The following is a 24,760-nucleotide window of genomic DNA, read 5'->3' on the forward strand; positions in this document are numbered from 1 at the left end:
ACGTATGGGAGCCCATTGAAAGCGCCATAATGACTGCACCTTACCAACACCCCCCATGAGAGAGCGGTCAGGCAAGCGTGACGCACCCAAATCATGAGAGGCGTGGTCCTCCAACGTGCCCTTGGCCCTAACTTATCCCACTTCAAAGGAAGTTTTACGGAATAGGTATACTTTTTGGGAGTCGCTAACGTCTAGATAATTCTAGGAATATACGACAGTACGTTGGGAAGCGTGCCATCCCAGTAGGGAGGACGCTGCGGAGACCATCCGCACCCAATAGGGGGAAACAAATGGAATTACATATGGACTAACCCTGAGAAGGGGGAGTGCACATAAGAAGGTGGTTAGCAGATAGGGAAAGCACGGGTCCGCCCAGGGGGGGAACTTAACCGTGGCGGAAAAAGCATATGGGGATCACCAGCGGGGATCGGCCATAGCAGGCACCTATACCCAAAACGCGGGCTGACCAGCGGGCAGACCTACTACGTAATGGGCCAGCAAGTGACTCCTCCGCTGAGTCAGTGCTGGGGGCCTCGGAGGAATCTTCAGGGCTCACCGAATGGGGAACTTACTGACAGATAGGAGGGTGCACATCTCTCCGTGTTAGGGAAAAAAGGCACCGCAAGCGTTTACAACACCTACCGAGTTGTTTCCTCAATCACCAAAGGTACCTAACACCCTTGAGGAAACCGGCTCCACTCGCAGATTATAAAATCTTGCAAATGTGTTGGGTGTCGCCCAGCCCGCAGCTCTACAAATGTCTGTTAAAGAAGCGACACGCGCACACGCCCAAGAGGATGCAACGCTCCGAGTGGAGTGCGCATGCACTCCCGGGGGGCGCGGCTGACCTCTGCTCAAATAAGCACATGAAATGGCCTCCACAATCCAGTGGGATAAACGTTGTTTAGACATGGCACTTCCCTGCTGCCGTCCGCCATAACAGACAAAGAGCTGCTCAGAAGATCTAAAGTTCTGAGTACGGTCCACATAAATGCGCAGAGCGCGAACTGGACAAAGTAAAGACAGGGCTGGGTCTGCCTCCTCCGGGGGCAGCGCTTGCAGGTTTACTACCTGATCTCTAAAGGGAGTGGTAGGAACTTTGGGCACATAACCCTCAGGATAAGTCTCAGGATAACGTGAGAAAATCCCGGCCCGAATTCCAGGCACGAGTCACTGACCGAAAATGCCTCCAGGTCCCCGACCCTCTTAATGGAGGCCAACGCGACTAGCAGAGCTGTCTTCAGGGACAGAAATCTTAAAGATACTGTATCGAGTGGCTCGAAGGGATCAAATCGCAGGCTCGTGAGAACGAGGGCGAGATCCCAAGAGGGCGTGAGAGGGGGGCGAGTTGGATTAATTCGCCTAGCGCCTCTGAGGAACCGGATGATGAGGTTATGCTTTCCCACAGTGCCGCCAGCCACAGCGTCATGGTGAGCGGAGATGACAGCAACGTAAACCTTGAGAGTGGAGGGCGACAGCCTACTGTCCAGCTTCTCTTGAAGGAAAGAGAGCACAACACTGATCTAGCAAGATCGGGGGTCTTCTCTGCGAGAGATACACCACTCAGTAAATAGACTCCACTTCAGGGCGTAGGCGCGCCTCGTAGAGGGGGCTCTAGCCTGAGTGATGGTATCAACCATTGCGGACGGCAGGTTACCTAAGTCTTCCTCGCGTCCATGGACCACACGTGGAGGTTCCAGTGATCGGGACGAGGGTGCCAGACGGTGCCTTGTCCCTGAGAAAGTAGGTCCTCTCTCAAAAGGATCTGCCAAGGGAGGGCCGTCGCGAGGAGGGAGAGCTCTGATATCCAGGTCCGGTTGGGCCAGAGGGGCGCAACTAACAAAACCTGCTCCTCGTCCTCCCTGACCTTGCACATTAACTGCGCGATCAGGCTCACTGGGGGAAACGCATACTTGCGTGTGCCCCGAGGCCAGCTGTGGGCCAGTGCATCCGTGCCGAGAGAGCCCTCGGTCAGGGAATAAAACAACTGGCAATGAGCGTTCTCGGGGGAAGCAAACAGATCGATCTGGGCCTCCCCGAATCGCGCCCATATCAGCTGGACAGACTCGGGGGGAGTCTCCATTCTCCAGATTGAATCTGCTGCCGTGAGAGCACATCGGCTGCACGGTTGAGCATACCTGGGATGTGAATGGCGCGCAGCGACTTCAGCCGCGGGTGACTCCAGAGGAGCAGACGGCGGGCGAGCTGAGACATGCGGCGAGAGCGCATACCCCCCATGCGGTTGATATACGCCGCCGCCGCGGTACTGTCCATCCTGACCAGCACGTGTTGCTGCTCCAGCGCCGGAGAAAAACGGCGGAGAGCAAGGAACACTGCCAACAGCTCTAGGCGATTGATGTGCCAATGCAGCTGGGCACCTACCCACAGACCCGCAGCTGCATGCCCGCGATACACGGCTCCCCAGCCTGTGCTGGAAGCATCTGCCGAAACAACAACATGACTGGACGCCTGTCCCAGAGGCACACCGGCCTGCAGGAACGAGGGGTCGTTCCAGGGGCTGAGGGTGCGGCGACAAAGCGCAGTAACAGAGACTCGGTGTGTGCCCGCATGCCATGCGCGTCTCGGAACTCGATCTTGAAGCCAGTGCTGAAGTGGTCTCATATGGAGCAATCCGAGTGGCGTGACAGCCGCAGCGGAAGCCATATGGCCCAGGAGCCTCTGAAAATATTTCAGTGGGACCACTAACTTGCTGTCGAGCTCCCTCAGACAGTTCAGCAGCAGGCGAGCGTGCTCTCCGGAGAGGCGCGCTACCATGGTGACCGAGTCCAGCTCCATCCCGAGAAAAGAGATCCTCTGCACCGGGGCGAGTTTGCTCTTTTCCCAGTTGACCTGCAACCCCAGTAGGCGGAGATGCCGGAGCACCTCGTCTCTGTGCGCAGTCAATTGCTCCCGAGAGTGGGCTAAATCAGCCAGTCGTCGAGATAATTGAGTACGCGGATGCCCGCAAGCCGCAGAGGCGCTAGGGCACCCTCCTCTAGTTTGGTGAAGACCCGCGGAGACAGAGAGAGCCCGAAGGGGAGGACCTTGTACTGCCATGCTCGACCCTCGAACGCAAACCGCAGAAACTGACGGTGGCGTGGAAGAATGGAGACATGAAAATACGCGTCCTTCAGGTCTATGGCTGCAAACCAATCCTGAGGACGAACGCATCGGAGGATGCGCCTCTGCGTAAGCATTCTGAACGACAGCTTGTGCAGGCAGCGATTCAAAACGCGCAGATCTAGGATTGGCCGTGACCCACCGCTCTTTTTGGGTACGATGAAGTACGGGCTGTAAAACCCGCTCTCCATCTCGGCTGGAGGTACCGGCTCGATTGCACCCTTCGCCAGGAGGGCAGCAATCTCCTCTCGCAAGACAGGGGCGGACAGGGGATTGACCCTGGTGAAATACACGCCCGTGAACCTGGGAGGCCGTTTGGAGAACTGTAGTTCGTAGCCGAGTCTGATCGTGCGTATGAGCCACCGCGAGGGGCTGGCCCGCGCTAACCAGGCAGGCAGAGCCCTCGCTAATGACGTCATCGCAGCAATCGTTGACATACCCGCGGAGGGGCAGCGAGGAGCGGGTGTGCTGATCTGGGGAGCGCGAGGGTCCCACAGAAGAGCTGGAGGAGAGCGTTTCGCTCTGGCTCCGCACCCTGACTCCTGAGAGGGGGCTGGGAGAAGGGAGACCGTCCCCCCAGCGCCCAAAAGCCGCTGGCGGAGCATGCAAGCCCTGCGAGCTGAGAGGCAGCGCGTCCCAGACTGGCGGGGCTTGAGCTGTCACATCCGGGCAAGGGAAAAAATGCTCTTTGATCGAAACTTTGGTGGCACTGAAAAGTACCGTTGGGATTTGGGCCCCGTCTTCCAGCGGGGAAAGAGCAAGTCTCCTCTTCTCCGGATGGCCTGTCTCAGGGACGCTTCGCGGTCCGTTTCCCGGACTTAGCGGCGCCCTGGGCAGGAGGGGCTACCGGCTTTCGGCGTGCTCGACGCGCCCTCGGCGAGGAGCAGCGGAGGTGGATGGCTCGGCCGGGGATGGAGCGGGCTTACGGCCCCGCCGATAGATGACTTTGCCCATCGCATCCGACTGCTCCTTCACCGCCTTGAACTCCTGGGTGAATTCACCGACGGTGTCGCCGAACAGGCCAGCCTGGGATATGGGCGCGTCAAGAAAGCAAACTTTGTCGACATCGCGCATATCTGCCAGGTTTAGCCAGAGGTGGCGTTCCTGGACCACAAGTGTGGACATCGTCCTCCCCAGTGCGCAGGCGGCGGAATTAGTGGTCCGGAGAGCATAGTCGGTCGCCGTACGCAGCTTGTGTAACAAGCCTGGGTTAGACCCACCCTCGTGCAGCTCGGCCAGCGCCTTCGCTTGGTAGCGCTGGTAGGTGGCCATCGCATGCAAGGCTGAAGCTGCCTGGCCCGCAGCCTTGTAAGCTCTAGCTCCGAGGGAGGCAGAAAACTTACAGGCTTTGGACGGGAGACGGGGCGGACCACGCAAAGCGGGGGCGCCACGCGGACAAAGATTGACCGCAATGGCGCGCTCCACCTGCGGGATCGCCTCATACCCCCTGGCAGCTCCACCATCCAGGGTGGTGAGGGCGGAGGCGGACGCAGCGCAGGCAGAGAAAGGTGCCCTCCAGGACTGCGTGAGCCTACTGTGCACTTCCGGGAAGAAGGGGACGAGAGGCTTCGAAGGCTTCGCCTTCTGATCCTCTACGCAACACCTATCTTGTCGGTCCGGCCGCGGGGCTGGGGGATGAACCATCTCCAACCCGACGGCCGAAGCAGCCCGAGAAAGCACGGCCAACATGTCCGCTTCAGGATCCGTTTTGACGGCGCTCGCTTGCCCAGAGGGGGCGAGCGGGTCCGGATCATCGTCGGACAATGAAAGCCCACCCTCCGATGCCGCGGAGGACATCTGATCTCCGGTGTCAGCGAGCGTGAGAGCTACCATCTAATTAGACGGATCACTCCCAGTACCCGAAGCTTGGATGGAGCGCTTGGAGGAGCGAGAGGTCCGTGAGCCCTTGGGCGGCGGATTGTCTCTCGCTGAAGCCCTCAGATCTGCCCGAGCGCCCGCTGCAGAGCAGGAGGCAACTGGGGTGGCTCGCTCTCTTACGAAAGCTAACCGCGATCTCAACTGCGCAACGATCATGGCATCACAGTGACGACATGAACCGCCCCCGAGCACCACATTAACATGCTGAACCCCCAAACATGTAATGCAGTGATCGTGCCCATCATCCGGAGCCAGGAAACCCCCGCAACCAGAAACGCACAGTCAAGCGCCATCCTGAAAAGGCTCTTTTAGGAAGTTTGCAACAATACGCACCGCTCTTGGAGGACCGGACCCAAAGGGACGCCAGGCAAGGGAGATACCCAGCTCGACCGTCTGCCGCTGCGTGGACTCGCTCTGGACCGGGATGCAATCGTTCTCTCGAAATGGCTGTAGATCAGCAGGAGGAACCCTCATAAGCTCGATCAGAAAAGGCTCTGAAGCGAAAAGGATAGCGTCTGCTGGCGCCAGGCGTGCTTATATACTCAGTTGATTGCATATGATTGCATATGATTGCAAACCTGAACCACACTGTTCCAGTTACTGAACCACACTGTTCCAGTTACTATGACCATTTATGTGAAGCTGCTTTGACACAATCTACATTGTAAAAGCGCTATACAAATAAAGCTGAATTGAACTGAATTGAATATGCCGCACACCTGCGCAGGCTTGCGCTGCCAATTCATTCTTAATTGGCCCGTTCAATACTCTTTCAGACGAGTAGCTTCTGAACCGAACCTCCCATATGTGGATTTAGAACATCAAATCCACTTATAGTGCTGGAGTTCCCCCCGAAGGGCAACCATACATATCAAAGCACTGATGTCTGAACGATGTCCACTGATGTTTAAAAGATGTCCACTGACTTCTGAAAGACATTCACTGATGTCTGAAAAACATCCAGTTTTTTATTTGTTTGACAAATGTTGCACAAATACAGCTCCTTATACTGAATTAATCATGTACTTCTGGGAAACAGATTTTTAAGTGGTCTCTTAATTCCATATATATAATTAAAATAAGTAATTGAAGACTGCAGGGAGTCTGATACGTCATTTGCAGTGCTCCATGGGAGGTTGAGGTGAAAGTGTTATTTTGACTTTCTTATCTAGTGATGATTTCTCTGCAGAATTAATGAGATTTCTGTTGTTAAATAATTCCTTTTAAAGTAAGTTAAAAATACTGCAGGCTCATACCTTAAATAAAATTATATGTCATCAATTAACAACTTTGTAGCTTGCCGTAAATCTGTCTTGTTTCCTCTGTCTTCTTATTAGAGAAAACGAATCAGATTTCTGTTTCTGGAACCTGAATTGGGTATTCCAGATATCCTACAGTATAATCCAGTTTTTAAAATGTGTCTACAGCAGTAGCAACAGTTCGGTCAAGCTTAAAGGATCTTTTGTGTAGATTTTTTTTTAACCGGTAATTCAATAACCCTCATTACCATGCATCACCACATATTTTCGTTTCACAGATCTAGTACAAGTTTGTGATCTTCCTCCACAGTTTCAAGGCTGACTAATTATAAGTTCTCTTAAACTAAATTATTACATGATATGGCTGAGCCACAGTGCCCGCGGTGACAAGTAGGGGGTCTGTGCCCTCTCAGCGCCTCCACTGCCTCATTTTCTGCCTCTAATTATGAAGGTGGAAAAGGAGGTTGCTCATACACCCTGCTGTTCTCTGTGCTGATGTTCACATAATAACCTTCTCCCTTTCCACACAGCAACAGGGTAAATAAAGACGTCCTGTTTGGTTAGTGCACTGCACCATTCATGTTGGCTAACAGGCGTTTGGTGGGGCAAAATAATTGGAAATTACTTTAAACCTGGATCCAAATTTCTGAGATGATTATTTCACCTGGTGTCACTAATTTCAGCCTAATTATGTCAGAGAAAAACTTCAAGAACTACCGTGTTTCTAACAAAGTCATATCAAAGAGCTATTTTCTGTAGCCCATCTAGGACATCAATGTGAATTTAGGTTCTGTAAAATCTTGAAGGGGTCATAAGGAATCAATGTTTTTCCTTGATCTTTTGAGGTAAAAACATAAATATATACCAAAACTCTCAGAACTTAAACCTTCCGTCTCAGTTGAACAGGAGTATTTACTAAAATCAGAGAACTCATTCTGTACTTTGCAACTTGATATTTGATTTTGATCAATTTTCTATTTCTGCACTTGTGTAACCTGTAGCCCCATCTGCACTGAAATTTCAAAGTCATTCAATTCAAGGACATTGAAAGATCAAACGAGCATGTGAAGAGAGTGGGGGAAAACTGATCTGAAGAAAATACAGATTATATGCGAGTAAAAATTGCACAGCAAAATGAAAATGTATTATTCTTAAAAATCATATTACCTTGAGGAGGATTGCAAAAGATTAAATTGTGTCATGGCTTTTATAGATATGGGATTATCTATACTATCTTATAGATATACAATTAATATGTTGCTAAATTTTACCAATTAAAATGATCCTTACGCAAATAGTAAGTAGTTATACTTATTACCCCCTGTTTTGTTTGTATGATTTTGTTTGTTTGTTTGTTTGTTTGTTTGTTTGTTTTTTGCATATACAATTTCTTTGCACTGCTTGTTATCGCAAAGAACAGTTGACTGATGTAGCCAAATCTTTTTCTAACTAATTTATTATTTAATAATTTTTATTTTGTTTAGGTATAAATAAATAAATAAATAAATAAATGCATCAGTGATACTGAACTTAATATATGGTTTATAGTAAAAAGCTGAAAATAAACTTGTATCATTCATTTATTTGTTTTCTTTTCGGCTTAGTCCCTTAATTAATCAGGGGTTGCCACAGAGGAATGAACCGCCAACTTATGTAGCATATATTTTACGCAGCGGATGCCTTTCCAGCTGCAACCCAATGCCCATACACTCTCATTCACACACATACACTATGGACAATTTAGCTTACTCAATTCACCTAATTATACCTATAGACTGTGGGGGAAACCAGAGCACCAGGAGGAAACCCACACGAACACAGGGAGAACATGCAAATTCCACACAGAAATGCCAACTGACCCAGCTAAGGCTCAAACCAGCGACCCTCTTGTTGTGAGGTGACAGCTGTTGAAAAAAAAAAATGATGAAGAAGAAGAGAACCCAGTCCAGGAGACTCAAAATCTAGCAGAATTCCTTTATTGAAACGTGTTGGTTAATCTCCAGTTATACAGCATCATCAAGAAGTCCATGTGTCTGCAGGAGCCGATTGGAGGTCTGCAGCCTGCGAGTTTTATCACAAGTCTGAATTAAGACAGATATGTCTATATTGTGTTCTTAGGAGGAGGGGAGATGGCTAATCAAAGCATGCAAATTCAGTATTGGAGTCAGCATGATAACCGCCATATAGGTGTTAGAAACCTGCCTAGCAACTGACAGAAACCGTATGACCAGATGACCGACTTGAGAAGTCAATAGACACAGCCATGCTGTGAAGCTGATAATTTGCATTACTTTGGAGACTGTCAGGGTTCAGGAAACCAAGACATTTTAAGGTCTGTCACACCCTAAAAACAACTTTTTAGTTTTATATATACATTATTTAAATTTATACTCCCACACAGCGCTACCCACTGCACCCCCGTGCCACCCTAATATTATTATTATAATTGTTTTATTTTATATTATTGTTTTAGTTTTCACTCAATGAAAAAGAGGACATGCTGTCATGTATTTTAAGAGATAAAAAGTTTGACCTTGGTAAGACACATTTCGTTTCAATTAGTTTGTTGTTTGTTGCTAACTTAAATGTCGCCTTTGCTTTTGCCTTCAGTAATTTTATGTAAAGAATTATAATGTTGTGTTTATGTATTTATTATATTTTCATTTTGTCAATTTTGTCAAGCCTCCCGTGGACAGGTGTTGAGAATGAGCAAGTTTGCTATAACACTTAAACAAATGCATTTGGTTGTCCAGTGTAATTGTGATGTCCATGTCAAACAAATAAATACATAAATAAATAAATAAATAAATAAATAAATAAATAAATAAGTTTGAAATACATTAAAATATCAAAAAAATATCCACTTTAATTTGGAAATTCAATGTAAAAAAATATATTTTTGGTTACAAGTTTTAATGCTTAGTGTAGTTTTAACAGAAATTTGTGCAATTAATTGAGCATTTCAAGATTAACCTGTGCATTTCAAGAATTCACACTTAGATATTGCTCGATAATAATAGCAGGTTTGGCATGCTGTCCCAGGAGAGAACCCTGAGCTCGGAGATTATTGAGTCCAGGGCTCGCGCCTGGTCAATGAACATGTAAGGGGTACAAGGTTAGGTAATTCTCGGGACCTCAAATGTGGAAAAGGGGAAGATGGAGGGAGTTGGAGAGAGAAGATAAGAAAGTAATGCTAGACAGGCTATTTATAGTGAGTTTGGAATAATCCAATTAGCTTACTAATGATTACAGATGAGAGACCAGCCGCGATCAATCATATCACATGCTTCTCTCGAATTTAGTTTATGAAACTTAATGTATTAATAACACATTAATACATGTATTAAAATGCTCTGTGTTTTACAGATGGTATATATTATACTGTACAACAGTATAAAAAAGGAGAATATATTAACCTACACACTGTTCTGATTGGCTAAAATATGTGTTTGGGTGTGGATAAAAAAAGTGTCACATGTACACTATTACTTTATACAATGTGTAAGAAAGCGCTATAGGCAATCTTTCAGATTTGATTGATTTATTGTAATTTATGACGAGTCGCCTTGATACCGAGTCATTAGGTGTTTCGCCATGACGTACGAACGAAACCAAGTTATTCGCATGCACGCGCAGACCCGGGAGATTCGAAACCTGCGGCCCCGCCCTCTGACACAGAAGCCCACGCACACACAAACACACACACACAAACATGCCGGTCGATTGAAGTCACACTGCAGATGGATATTATTGAGTCTCTACCCAAAGATGAAACCTCAGCATAAGCCCAGCTTTAAGCAGTTTGAAACTACTGGAAACTTCTCAAAACTACATGCTACAAAGAATACTTCGTTTGTTAATGGAAGGATCAGTAAAGACATGTCAGGACATGCATCGGTTTCTTCCTCCATTTCTCAAGTGTAAGTACGTGCGATTAAAGTTGTTGCCTTGTTTACTCTAGCTTGCAAAAATGTATTTAGTTGTGATTTGTTACTTGAAACCGTGTGTACTGTCTCTATATTCTCATATCGCGTGCAAAGCCACGTTAAAAACGTGACGCGTGCTGCTTTGTTTACGTTCCCGTGGAGTAGTGTAATGTGTGCGTTTGTGTGCGTGCGTGCGTTGCCGTCCTGAGGAGAACGAGAACGAGGGCAATATATGTGTGTGTGCGCGTGCAATATGTGTGTGTGTATTTGTGTCTGTGTGTGTGTGTGTGTGTGTGTGTGTGTGTGTGTGTGTGGACTCGTGTGCGAGGACGAGGGCAAAATGTGTGTGTGTGTCTGTGAAAAGAGCAGAATGTGACAAGCTATGAGATCTCCTCGCCAGTTCTTGAGAGTTTTTGCTCAATAAAATAGTTAGTCGTCTGTATTTACATTCATCCACTGGCAGCTAAACTCCACGCCTTACACTATCGAGCGTGTAAACACTCTGACTACTTCTATATTGTTGATTAGCTATAGGCTATTCGCTCTGTCTCTGGCTGAAAGCAGTTAGTGTCAACCATTCGCAGCAGACTGTCATTGGTCCAATCAGCGCAGATTAGCTTTGCGCTAAGGAGGGGTTTGGGAACAAATGAATCACTGGAGGATTCATACGGGAGTCACTGGGATAATTAGGTAAAAATAAATGCAGATTATAAGACCATGAAAGTGTTTTTTGACCTTGCATGCATATTAGACTGTTGTTTGAGACCCTTACAACCAAAATATGACCCTATTTCATGAATAATATGGGCTCTTTAATAGATACAATCAATTTAAAAGGCTAAACCTTTTACTTTATTTTAAATTTTCTAATGTTTGTTATGTTTTAAAGCTGATCTCATCCCCATATTAATGGTTGTTGGGGCCATATACCGTGTTTTTATATCCCAATGTTGACAGGTATAGTTTAAGCACTTGCTTTTCTGACACACAAAGCCTACTCTAACGTTTATTAACGTTTGTTAATTAAAGTATGTGAATCCAATTCTTATATTTAAAATACAAGTTAATGTTTAGATTTCAAATATATACAAATAAGTCATATATACATGCATTATATATTTCAAAATTTATCTAAGTGTTTATATATGAATATGGTGACATAGCCTATATTTATGTGGTCCAAGGAACAATTTCAGGTTTTGATGAATAGACTACTTTATGGTATTTCTTTACATTACAGCAGTTTACTTTTTACTTTTTAAAAACTGTGTAATTTTTTTGTGAAATTTTTAAAAATTGAACTGAAAATTAATGTTTGCAGTTTTGGCTAAAAAAACTAATTTTCCTTTGTCTGGTGGAACGTTTTAAATAGTCAAAAAAAATTGTAAAATAGTTCTAAAAAAACACTGAAACATGAAAAAAGCATGACTAACTGTAGAAATGAGCTAAATTTTCTCTTTAATATTCAGCGCACTACTCCTATTTCCTCACATTGTTATCACTGTTTTATACGCAAGACATCAAAGGCTGTTGATCACAAGACAAAATGAAGAAAGCCTGATTTGAATACACAGAAATGAGTTCAAATGGACCACAATTGGTGAATACTGCATGAGATTAAGAGGCTCAGTACAGAGTACAACCCAGCGAGAGGGATCAGATTAAAGGTTGCCAGATCAGTTCATTACAGCCACTTTTCATGTGAGTGGGAAGATGTTCAAAATGCACATCAGCTCCGACATGATGTCAGCGCCAGTAATACTGGACCATCATCCCTCATCTACAAACACACGGAGAGAGAGGCAGTGTCCTGAAGATAAAGAGCTTTCGAGAGAGAGAGGGGGGGGGGGTGTATACAAGGATGCAGACGTGTGGGGTAACATTCAATTAAGTTTATTCACCACCACCAACTGGCTCGTTAATCAAGAGGAGATAAATATTACAGCACATTAGCTCCATTTATTCTACAAAATCAATTCTTCTCCAGACTATGTTTTCCTTCCCTTTATATCCTTCGAGCTAGAAGAGAAGACAAATCGCTACTTTTTAATCCAAGGTCTTAATGCAGATGAATGGTAGTGTCCGTCTTTACACAATTGTCTTGTCAGCCACTTCTCCATAAAGAGCAAGCTGCACCAGAAGCTCCTATCTCTGCTACAAATTCAATCTATCAAAGGCCACCACTACAGAAGCACAGCCACTACTGACTATTCACTTACACATCAACATATGCACAACACATTTATCTCAGTCAGTGCTGAATGATAACTAACATGAAATAAAGTTTCTCTTGAAAAGGATTAGTCCACTAAAATGAAAATTCTGCTGTGAATTACTCACCCTCATGTCATTCCAATCCTCTGAGACCTTCGTTCATCTTCGGAACACAAATTAAGATATTTTTGATGAAATTCATATCCTCCAGAAAACAATGGTTCCAAGACAAAAATGTTCTACTGTATGTGACTCCAGTGAGTCAACTGGCAACAAGATCGTATTTACAGGGGGAGGGGGTCATCTTTGTATGATTACATTTGAACCACTGACTACGTTTACATGAACATCAGTAATCAAATTATTTGGCTTCATCTGAATAAGACAATAACATGATTAAGATGTTTACATGAGCTGCTTTTTGCATGTTCCTTTCATGATCTTGTTTTATATGTTCATTCCTTCATTTATTTTCTTGTCAGCTTAGTCCCTTTATTAATCCGGGGACGCCACAGCGGAATGAACCGCCAACTTATCCAGCAAGTTTTTTACGCAGCGGATGCCCTTCCAGTCGCAACCCATCTCTGGGAAACATCCACACACGCATTCACACACACACTCATACACTACGGACAATTTAGCCTACCCAATTCACCTGTACCACATGTCTTTGGACTGTAGGGGAAACCGGAGCACCTGGAGGAATCCCACGCGAAGGCAGGGAGAACATGCAAACTCAACACAGAAACATCAACTGATTCAGCCGAGGCTCGAACCAGCAACCTTCTTGCTGTGAGGCAACAGCACTACCTACTGTGCCACTGCCTCGCCTGTTTTATATGTTATAGCACATCATTTGATTAACATCACGGTGTCATCGCACTATCCACATTTTCTCCTAAGTTTCATGTAATTTTGAGCATTTCATTTTTAATTTGTCTACTTTAACTGCTGTTTGTCACTTTCACTTTCATTCACGAACATTTAATGCATGCCCCTGTGACAAATGAGATATTGGATCAGAGTATGAACTTCTGGAAAAATGTAGTTTCAATGGAATTTGATTGAATAATCGTACCATGCATCATATGAGAAAAAAAATCTCTGCATTTCGCGATGCAGTTGTTCGTGATTTTCACTTATTCAGTAGGTGCAGAAAATAGTGTCACACAGTTGTGTGTGTATGAAATCCCCTGTCGCCAAATTCTGCAAAAATCCTACAAGACAGTAATAGTTTTTTTTGATTAAGGTGTTTATATGTCTGTTCTGCGCTTCAATAATGCCACTGAAATCAGCGTACTTCACATGTCTTAATGCCATTTTTGCTTAGTTCGATGTTGACTTTTATCAGATTAAGGTAATCACAAATCGCTGTTTAAACAGTAGCAGAATTGTATAGTAACAAAGTAGAACTACTTCACTACTGTACTTAAGTACTAAAAGGTTGTGTCTGGAGTATTGTTTTTTTCTCCTACTTAGTACCACTTTTACTTCAGTACATATTTTCGATTATTATAAGTATTACAATTTTAATAACTTTACCTAGATAGATTTTTTTATGTGCTGCATTGTTACTCAATACTAGGGGTGTCAAAATTATTGACATTGGTTCAGTAATAGATCATAACTGGTTATTACGTAGTGACGTAATTTATCTTCATGCGCGTTGTTGCATTAGAATACTATGGCGAAGGGGGCGAGTGAATAACGCTCTTACTACAGTGAAGGCGGCACAGCACACAAGCCGCTATTTCACTACTACGGAGAAATGCTGTAAGACTCCATCTTTACCTCCCCTCTCTCTCTCTCTCTCTCTCTCTCTCTCTCTCTCTCTCTCTTTCTCTCTCTCTCTCTCTCTCTCTCTCCCCCTCTCTCTTTTATTTTGGACATTTGACCCACTGGCGTGTTTGTGAGGTATCTTTTACTTTCCTCTTGGCTGTTAAAACGATACTTGTGGATCCAGAGCGTGCCTGATGTGCAAGTTTTCTTTACTGTGTGGATAACCTGTGATAACCGCGTATTATGCGCATACAGACTTTAACCGCGGCTGTTCTTCCACTTCAACTTCTACTCAATTTACTTTTTTGATAGAGCACTTTTACTTTTACTTAAGTCTGGGTCTCTAGTACTTTATACATCTCTGCACAGTAGACTCTTAATCAGAGTATTGTTTTAATCATATTAAAACAGGATTGGTAGTGCCCATTGAGCGAAGGGTTGACAATAAACAAAGTTCCAATTGGACAGGGTGATTACAGTATGACAATCTGTTTATGTGTAGTTTGATATCAGTTTCCTGTCTTTGTAAAACCTACAAAATACAATTTTAAATGTGGCTGTGAGTGTCTTTTGTCAGGCAGAAATATAGTTTAGCCTACATTTCATCCATAATACATACTGGAAGTAAAATCTATCTATCTATCTATCTATCTATCTATCTATCTATCTATCTATCTATCTATCTATCTATCTATCTATCTATCTATCTATCTATCTATCTATCTATCTATCTATCTATCTATCTATCTATCTATCATCTATCTATCTATCTATCTATCTATCTATCTATCTATCTATCTATCTACTGTATCTATCTATCATCTATCTATCTATCTAAACATATAAATGCTGTGTTCCATACAATTGCTTCATGTTGTTCCAACACAAATCAATTGAGTTAACTTTATTTTTTTATATATAAATTTAGGTGGATTGAACATAAATCAATTAAGCTGTTCCCCCCAAAAAAATTAAGAATTGTGTTGTTTTAACTCTTTGTAATTTTTTTGATTGTACACTGTAAAAACTGCAGGGTTCCACATAACTCATTCATGTTGACCCAACACCAATCGATTAAGTTAGCTTAACACTTTTAACACTTTTCCTGGAGGCCGATATCCTGCAAAGTCTGGTTCCCAATCAGACACACCTGGGCAAGCTAATCAAGCTCTTACTAGGCTGTCTAGAAACATCCTTGCAGGTGTGTTGAGGCAAATTAGAGTTAAAATCTGCAGGACACCGGCCCTCCAGGACTGAGTTTGGACACCCCTGTCCTAGAGCATCAGAACAGAGCTCATTAATATGCACAACCCATCCAAGTATATTTAAATCTTTTCATTTTAACTTAGCTGAGCCACACTCTTTCCATGTAGATGTGGAACATATATCAGTGCATTTTATGGCACTTTTACAGTTCCAAAAGGTTATTGTTTTAGCTGTAATGTAATAAAACAACCTGTGCTGGTTTCCTAAATAACTTTCATTGAAATCTTTTTTACAAAATTTTTAACTCAAAATAATTTTTGCTCAAAAGACAAATGTAATTATTGATTAATGAAAATTAATCTTTGTACATTTAAAAATATTCATAAATCTCAAAACCCTCAAACATTTTTGAATAAATAAATGTATCCTGGGTGAACATGCAAGACTATTTACCACCTATTCAATCCCATCATTCCAATGCACATGTTCTTACACTGGTTTCAAGAAGGAAGATGGGAACAGTAAGACAAACAGCAGAAATGCTAATGACAGACTGAAGCTGATGTTTGAGTCCAATTCTCTGCCCCATTAGCCAGGTAATGGCTGATTAAAATGAAGAGGGGTTATGTCTATTGAGTCCTTTCTAGTCATCGGGGCACCACGCTCCCAAAGGTTTGCAACAAATATTGATGGCAAGTCATTACACTGGGATATGGTGAAATCTATAAATACCTGAAGGCTCGTGAGATTGTCTAAGTAACTTAACCGAAGTAGGCTTTCTAATACAATTTTGTTTTGTTTTTCATGAAATAAACAATATAGCCTTGGAATTGTATGTTGATGTGAGCTAACTCTAGTCTTCCTTTAAAGAACTAAATGTCCTAATATCTAAATTCCTCTCATAAAAAAATAAAGTAAAAGCAGAACAGAGCTTCTCATCAACAGCAATGTCTTAATGTTCATATTTTTCACACACAAAAAAAAATAATTATCCCACAATAAAATTTGATTAACCTTATAGAGACCTCTTGAGTAGGTTTGAGGAAGTTTCCACTGGAAACCATCAATAGCCACATACTTTTATCAGATAGAGCCAGGAAATGTTGAAACCCCTAAAACATGAAACAAACTGTTAAATGAAGCCCGTTAAAAGGTGCTCAGTCTCAAAAAGAAGGCGCAGACACCCTGACGACTTCACATATTGAGTTATAATATTAACATCAAAGAGATTTCAGGTGTTCCACAACTCAAGCATGTCAAGAAGAAGATTAATTTTTGAAAAGGCTGATTGAGTTGAACACTGATGGATTGAAAATGAAATGGGGTGCTTTTTAACTCGCACCCAAAGATGTGCATCTCATCTCATACTGATAATAAATTAAAAACCTTTCAAATGTTTTCGTAACCGATGGACATATTTACCCAATATATCTTCTGGTATTTTTATCTCCCACAAACATCCTTTCTACAACTGTCCCACTCTTTCAGTTTGGGCTTTTTATCTCAATTTAGCTTACTGAAATTAATCAACGTTGAGCCTTAGAGAGCTGATGATGTATAACTGCTTCAACACCAAATAAAAAAACACAGCTGTATTTGTAAGTCTGACAACATTTTGCTTTGACCATGTTACAGCAATCAACAGCAAATGTCATAGTAACTAAAAGTGACTTTGTCTGCTATACTGCATAACCTGTTCAATGTGCACTCATAAACGATGTCATCGTGCAGCTACTTTCATAATCTATCATCTTAACCAACAGTGTTCACAAAAGATGAATGCATTTGACATGCTGATATAAAGCTACATTTTATTATATATTTGTGGAGAGGAAAGTAAAACTTGTTCACTTTTGAAAGTTTATTCCTTTGCAACTGAATGGGTACCAGCCACTTTCTTAGGCACACCTTGCTAGTACTGTGTTGAACTCCCTTTTGCCTTCAGACCTGCTTTAATTATTCATAGCATAGATTTAACAAGAAGCTGGAAACATTTCTCAAAAAAAGTTGGTCTATATGGACATGAGAGAATCTTGCAGTTGCTGCATATCTATGATGCACTTCTTCCATTACAACACATCCCAAATGTTCTCTACTGGCAACATGAACCCCTGATACATGGACATTACTATCGAAATTTAACAGCAAAAATTGAGTCTCATCAGACAAGGCTGTTTTGATTTTTCTATTGCCTAGTATTGAGCCTGTATGAATTGTAGAATTTCAGTTCTATTTTATACCAAAGTCACTTTAAGGCAAGTCATTTCACCCAGCGGCCTTCTTTGAAACGTCTCTCAAGCAGTTGGGCATTCTATCTGAATGGGAAAACATCAAATTCTCCAAAACTTATCCAAGCTTATGATTACATTACGTATTTGAATCACCAATAAAACTAAGCAACAACTGTCTTTTAAGTTTAATTTCTAAATCTCAGAATCATACAAAATTGACATTTTTTTAGGCTGCCCAAGCGCATGCTCACTCGAAAGGAAAATCATGACAACTCCTAATGTATGGCCGTTCTACACATTATTATCCTCTGAATAAAGATCTGATTACACTGGTCTTTTGAAGTAGTCCACAACTTGGTCTTGATGGCGAATCTCCACCAGAAATGACAGTGACTCGTTGTTTACAAGTTTGAACTTTTGAGTAGTTGCTGTCATGTAATGTGTGTTGGACAGGATGGACTGTACCTCGCGTTTTTTTCATACTGATTACAAAACCCAAAAACTTTAATTTTCAAATGCACTTGGTTCATTTAAAAGTACAGATTTCAAGCTACATATATTTCTCATGTCTGTGAAGCAAGTATTCACTCAGATTCCAGTGCATTTTGTGACCACCAAACTGTCGTAAAAGCTCACATCTGGTCCCCCTGAGAAATCTCAGTCTATAGCGACCGATAATTGATACTGTACAAGTAGGCGGGGATTTATATATATCATAACTGGTTGATCATGTTGCAATAAGAAAGAAACTGCTGTGCATTCACACAGTGCTTATATACATAGAAGTAAACCCCCCCCCCCCCCCCCCCAAAAAAAAAAAACAAAAAAAAACATTACCATTACACTAGACATGCTGTAAAAAGCTGATCCCTGCTATTAGATTTTTTTTATGTTGGGCCTTAGTTTGCTGTTGTTAGTTGACAGGTCATTACTAGGGTGCTTTTCTGCTGCTGTAGCTCATCTGTTTCTAGGTTTGATGGGTTGTGAATTCAGAGATGTTTTTTCTAGATATTGATTGTAACAATCATTATTTGAGTTACTATTGCCTTTCTAACATCATATACAAGTTTGATCAATCTCTTCTGACCTCTGGTATTAAAAAATTTGGTAAATTTATAATTATGCACATTTATCTAATAACTGTAAGGCAATAGGTTTGCTCTTTGTTTTTTATACTGCACTCTAAGTCACGTATCTTTTATTCCCATTTTGATGCTCAATTTGAAGCTTCACCACACCTAATTGCTTAAATTCATCTAGTTGCAGACATATTTGATTGACTAAAATCAGCAGTTAAACATGTGTACCATATAAAAGGGCCAGTGATGTCTACAGTGAACATTGGTATGGAAGCCTAGAAAAAAAAAAATCATGAAGATTGATTATTTTTTGTCGTTATAGTTGTTGCTTTGCTTTTAAGAGGAGAAAGATTTTGAATAACAAGGAACAACCATTTAATTTAACATTCATATCCTTCCCTCAAAATTATACTTATGCTAAAATTAGTTTCCTCACGCTCTGTGCATCGCATTTGTCCATTTTTTAGCTACGTCCATGCTTCTTTAATTCTTTGCCAGATAACAGAAGACTACAAGCTCAAGTAATATGATGTATTGACCTCACAACCCTGTCTTAATGAAGCATGATCCTATAGTAGTTGTGTGTTCAGCCATGACTAACAACTGCTAAGAATTCCCTAACAGGCCTTTACTTTTCCTTCTACTAATAAATACAGTACATTACCATTTGCTGAAAGATGATCTTTATCGTGCTACTAATAGCTGTGATGCTGATGCTGTCTGTTTGAAGTACCCCTGCAAAACTATTTTGTTAATTAAAAAAAGGTTTTAGATTCAAAAGGGTCATTGTTTTTTTTATACAGAAATAACTACAATGTCAGGCAGCACCGTTGTTAAGTGGTTACCACTATCGCCTCACAGGAAAAAGGTTGCTGACTCGAGTTCTGGCTGGGTCAGTTGACATTTCTGTGTGTAAACGGTTGAGCATTTATTGACTCTTCCACATGCAACATTATCTATTGTTGACAGACGTTAATGACGATTCTACCGTTTACAAACTACAGTGGTACCGCCAGTATTTTGGAGCCGTAGTATTACGATACTACCACAGTACTGGTAAACAGTGCAGAATACACTAAATATGCCTCAAAACGCTAAAAACTTAAATACATTTTATTAATAAACTAGATGCAATTAAAAATAAATACATAAATCTCTGAAGCATGTATTACACAAACTAACCGCCCCGATCGTCAATCTACAACTCGCTTACTGGCTGTAGAGTATGAGTGCCTGTGTGAATGCAAGAGTGTATGAGTGTTTCACAGTACTGGGTTGCGGCTGGAAGGGCATCTACTGTGTAAAACATATGCTGGAATAGTTGGCAGTTCATTCCACTGTGGTGACCCCTGATAAATAAGGGACTAAGCTGAAGTGAAATGAACGAATAAATGAATGATTGACTTGAAAATGAAATGTGCAGTATAAAAGATGTCTAGAAGTATACAAATATTATTGTTTTTCAAAGGGAATATTTGTCTTTCTGTTTCAAAAGGACATGTATAACAATGGATTACTCATTATTTTTATTGTATTTTTTTATTGACTAAAAAATAAAATTACCTAAATTGTTTGACATAATGTTTTAGAGTGTATTTGTGCACATTACTGTTTATAATATACAAATACAGCAAATTAATATAATTCATGTACTGATTAATAAAGTAAATTGCATGCAAATTCAAATGAATAGCCAGAAAAGTAAGTAAGTATCCATCGAATATGGAAACCTAAGAGCTTAACTTTCCTCATTTCATCTCCTGTTTGTTGCGCTGGCTAAAATAATCCCCATTATTTCAGCAGGGTGTCTGTTGTTTTTTAGGTAAATGGAAGGCTTGTTGGAGATTGCAATGTGAGCTAAATCAACCATCTTTGAGTCCCATTAGAGTCATAATCACATGTAATAGTTTCCTTTCTGTACGTTATTAACCACTGTATCTGTGTTGTAAGTAAAATAATCAATGTCATCCCAATTATACTGTCAAGCCTTGTCATCATTTCAATCTGTTAGCCTGACTGAAATATGAGAACACAGAAAATTGCACATGATGCTCTCAAGCAATGAGAGGAACGTCGAAACAGAAATCATGCCCAGCAGGAATTTCCAATAATGCAGTGGAAATGGTGGAAAGTGGAAATAACAGCACAGATTCAGATCGTTTTAGCTTGTCACTAAGCTGACAATATTCATATTAGCTTTCCGTGGAGTGAAGTGAGTTACTTTTGAGTACTGTGATCATCCGGGAGAATGTTTTGTGTAAATTGATACTTTTAACTGAAGGGTCACACGTCAGATGGATTCAACCCTTTATTCTTTACCATGGTTCAGTTCATCAGTAAAATTACCACTGACAGTTAAGATGAGAAAAGTGTGCGAGTCGAATAGCTCAGAATATGCAATCAGTCAAAAACCAGCATAGACTCTTAATCACAGACATTTGCGTTCTGTTAACATAAACATTCAACCATGCTTAATTAAGATGAATTGTACGTTGCTGCTTCATTTGAATGATATTCTCTAAAATGGTGGTCCTCTAAACTTTGCTATTTTACCAAGGCTAGAATTATTCTTTGGTATAATGAAATGGCTGTCAAGGCAGCACAAATCATTATTTTCAGATATCTAATTAATGAAAATGGTGGACATTTTTGTATACCTGTATTTTTATTTTTTTTTTTTTTACATCAAAATAGTTTCATGTTCAAATGGTAAAACATTCATGCTCAAACTATCTGCATCAAAAGATGTAGTGCTGGTTGCCTTGTAGATTAGCATTCAGAAGCAATACTATGGAGTGAGAAAGGTTTATTTGGGTAATTTGAGTAATCTCTGAACGTATGCAGTGAATCTCTTATTTATACACATTCCAGACATGCTTCGACTTAATGCTTTCTTCACTCTGCTTTTCCATTCATTTGAATGGAGCACAATTTACAATTGCCCCTTTCGAGAAAAGAGAAAGACTATGAAAAGTAGGTGTGAGTGAATGTGTTGCATTCATGCAGACTAATTTAGAGTGGGCCAAAAAGCTATTTGGAAACTTAAATCACAATTACAACTGTATACGCATGCATTATATAGGATCTTTTCAAATCAAGAAACATTTTTAAGAAGCACATTCTTAAAAATGGAAAAAAGTCTTATAAAAATAAAAAGTATGAAAAAAACTCCAAGCAGCTTTAACTATTTTTTAAAAAGCAACTAGTTTCTTTCACCATAATTTGACTTTTAAAAAGATTCTAATACTGGCTGGAATTGTGTTTTTTAGTTCAGTGAACATCAAAACTTCTGAAGGGTAACTGGAATTAAATGCTTCATTTGGTCTTTTTTTAACTATATTTTTGCAGACCTAATTTAGCATTAAAACAGTATGCCTCCTCAATTAAATCTAGGCAAGAACTTTAATTTAGGATAGTTTTGCGCTTTCAATATTTTTTTTAATTGCCATTTTTACAGTGTCTAGTTCAAAATGAAGATAAAACTATCTTTCTGGTTGTCAGACATAAGTGGAACATGTTCATAATCACCATGAACTTAAGAGGAACTGAATTCACAAACACTAAAAAAAATCATCTTGATTAATCCTACATCTCAGAAAAGAAAAGTCAGAGGTAACTTCGTTTTTTTTTTTTTTGTTTGTTTTTTTAAATGGTAAACATCATTTGCAGATGACACTATTTGATAATTAATTCAAATGAGACTTAAGTGTCCAAACACTTTATGTGGCCACTTAAAGGCTGCCTGTGATGAATGTCATCTTTTGGACAGGATTGTGTGCAGGTATAGTGTGTCCACAGTCATATTGGAGTGATTGAAACACAATATAACCCTTTTTTTAATTTCCTGACATTAAAAAAGGATCCAAATCCCTCCCATTTTGAGGCCCACCACAATAGGCTCATTTAAGGTGCGCCTCGCCTTGACAGCATTGTAAACGAGAGCAGGCGTCTGCAGTAAGAGGAGGGTTTAAAAATTATATCAGAAGTCGGACACTTGCCGAAACTCGCTGTTTTGCCACCTGGAAAGGTCACCAGTGGCGGAGATCTCGTTCGCGTTTTGTATCGCGGACGAATGACCTTATGAAAAAATACTATGGTGATTTATAGTAAATATTATAGCATTTTTTTACATTTTTATTCAGTATTGGGTTATGTTTATAGTTGTTGTGATACCAGAGCAACTATAAAATTTAAATAGGCTATTCTATGATATGGTTCAAAAGGACTACAGTATATATTACTATAGTATTTTTTAATGTGGGAGTGGATGCAATTGAAATATCACAGTTTTTACAAAAAGATGGTCAGAATTACAGAAGATGAACAGCTAAATAACTAAAAGGGTGTATTTCAAATATAATTCAGTATATTCAATAAACGTTAAAAGAATAACAAAATAAACAGCTTATACAGCAAGAAAACTTCCAAGAAACCTAATTTGGCTGCACTATAAATGAAGTAGCTATAGCTAGATGCTTTTGAGTGACAAGTCATGAAAAATGTTTGTTTGACATAAAGAAATTCTTATGGGGTTAATTACATTGACAGGCTTATTAGGTATATTTAAACTGCTTTTACTCCAGCCAGACTGAAATAAAATAGCCCAAGACTTTATCCAGAATAAAAACTAATAGACTGTAGGAAAAACTGAAAATGTTCTTGGTCTATTAAACATGACTTTTGACTTCACATACAGGTGTGTGTGTGTGTGTGTGTGTGTGTGTGTGTGTGTGTGTGTGTGTGTGTGTGTGTGTGTGTGTGTGTGTGTGTGCGTGCGTGCGTGCGTGCGTGCGTGCGTGCGTGCGTGCGTGCGTGCGTGCGTGCGTGCGTGCGTGCGTGCGTGCGTGTCTTGTTTACTACATCCCGTTCACTTCTCATATGAAACCACACAAAGATGAGGCATTATGACAAAACAGTCTGATTACCTTTGTATGTATGCATATATGTGTGAATTGGATTGACTTTCATGGAATAACGCTGCATTAAAATTACAATACAAAATTCGCACAAACATACAAAATGTGAAAATGACAACAAACAGGACTTTAAACGTAGAGAGAAAGAAAATACAGCACATGCACATCCTAATGATTTGTTAGTAACATTTAGTTATATTGGATAGGTTACGTTATGTTTTACAAAGATGTGTTTCGTTTTTGTTTGCGTGTAAATCTAAATAAATAACCATATGTAATGCTCTTTATGACTTTTTATTTATCAACGAAAATACAAAAAAAGGTATTCAACAAAGCCAGGTATAAACCTTAGTTAAACAAGATAGAGAATAAAGTGTTATGTGTCAGTCTTAAGCTGTCATTAATCAGCATTCAGCTGTGTTGTCAGCCAGTCGTTTCCCATCATGCTTTGGTAACACAGTCTTTGGAGAGCAACTGCTGCCGACTGCTTAATCCGAGGTACCCGCCTCCTGATTGCGAGAGTTTTTTGGCGCACGTCAGCGTGACATCATTTCTAACCGGCATGCATCCTGCGGTGATCACCGGTGATCGATTCTGCGCAGATTTTGGCCATCTCAAACGACCCTTTTGTGATGTATTAGTGTGGTTTCCCCACTCACCGGATTGATTTATAGCTGCTTAAAAGCATATCTCTGTAGTAACACGTATAATCTTATCAACAACACAGGGCATCCACAAAGCACGTGGTAAAAGATCTGTTGAGCTCTCTGTGATCATCAGTCATCATCAAATGTGATCAAAAATTAGTTTTACAAGTTTAAAACGTGAAATGTTTAAAACGTGAAATGTAAAACAATGCATGTTTGTAATGAATTACATTTTACTGTCTTTATCACCACAGCCACATGTCAGTACAATTATAAAAGAAGACGCTTCAGTCCTGGTTCATGGACATTAAATCAGGTTTATTTTGTACATTAACAAAAAAAATATTCATACAGCAGTGGATATTATTAACGTGTATCCTGTCACATTTGCTTTGCAAAAACAGTGCAAAGTTAAATGCACATGCTGTATATGTGTGTGCGTGTGAACTTTGTAATGACATTGTGTGTGACTCATTGTTGCAGAAAGGGTTGAATTAACTCCACA

The sequence above is a fragment of the Danio rerio genome, chromosome 13, assembly GCF_049306965.1.
Source record: "Danio rerio strain Tuebingen ecotype United States chromosome 13, GRCz12tu, whole genome shotgun sequence".
NCBI lineage: Eukaryota > Metazoa > Chordata > Actinopteri > Cypriniformes > Danionidae > Danio > Danio rerio.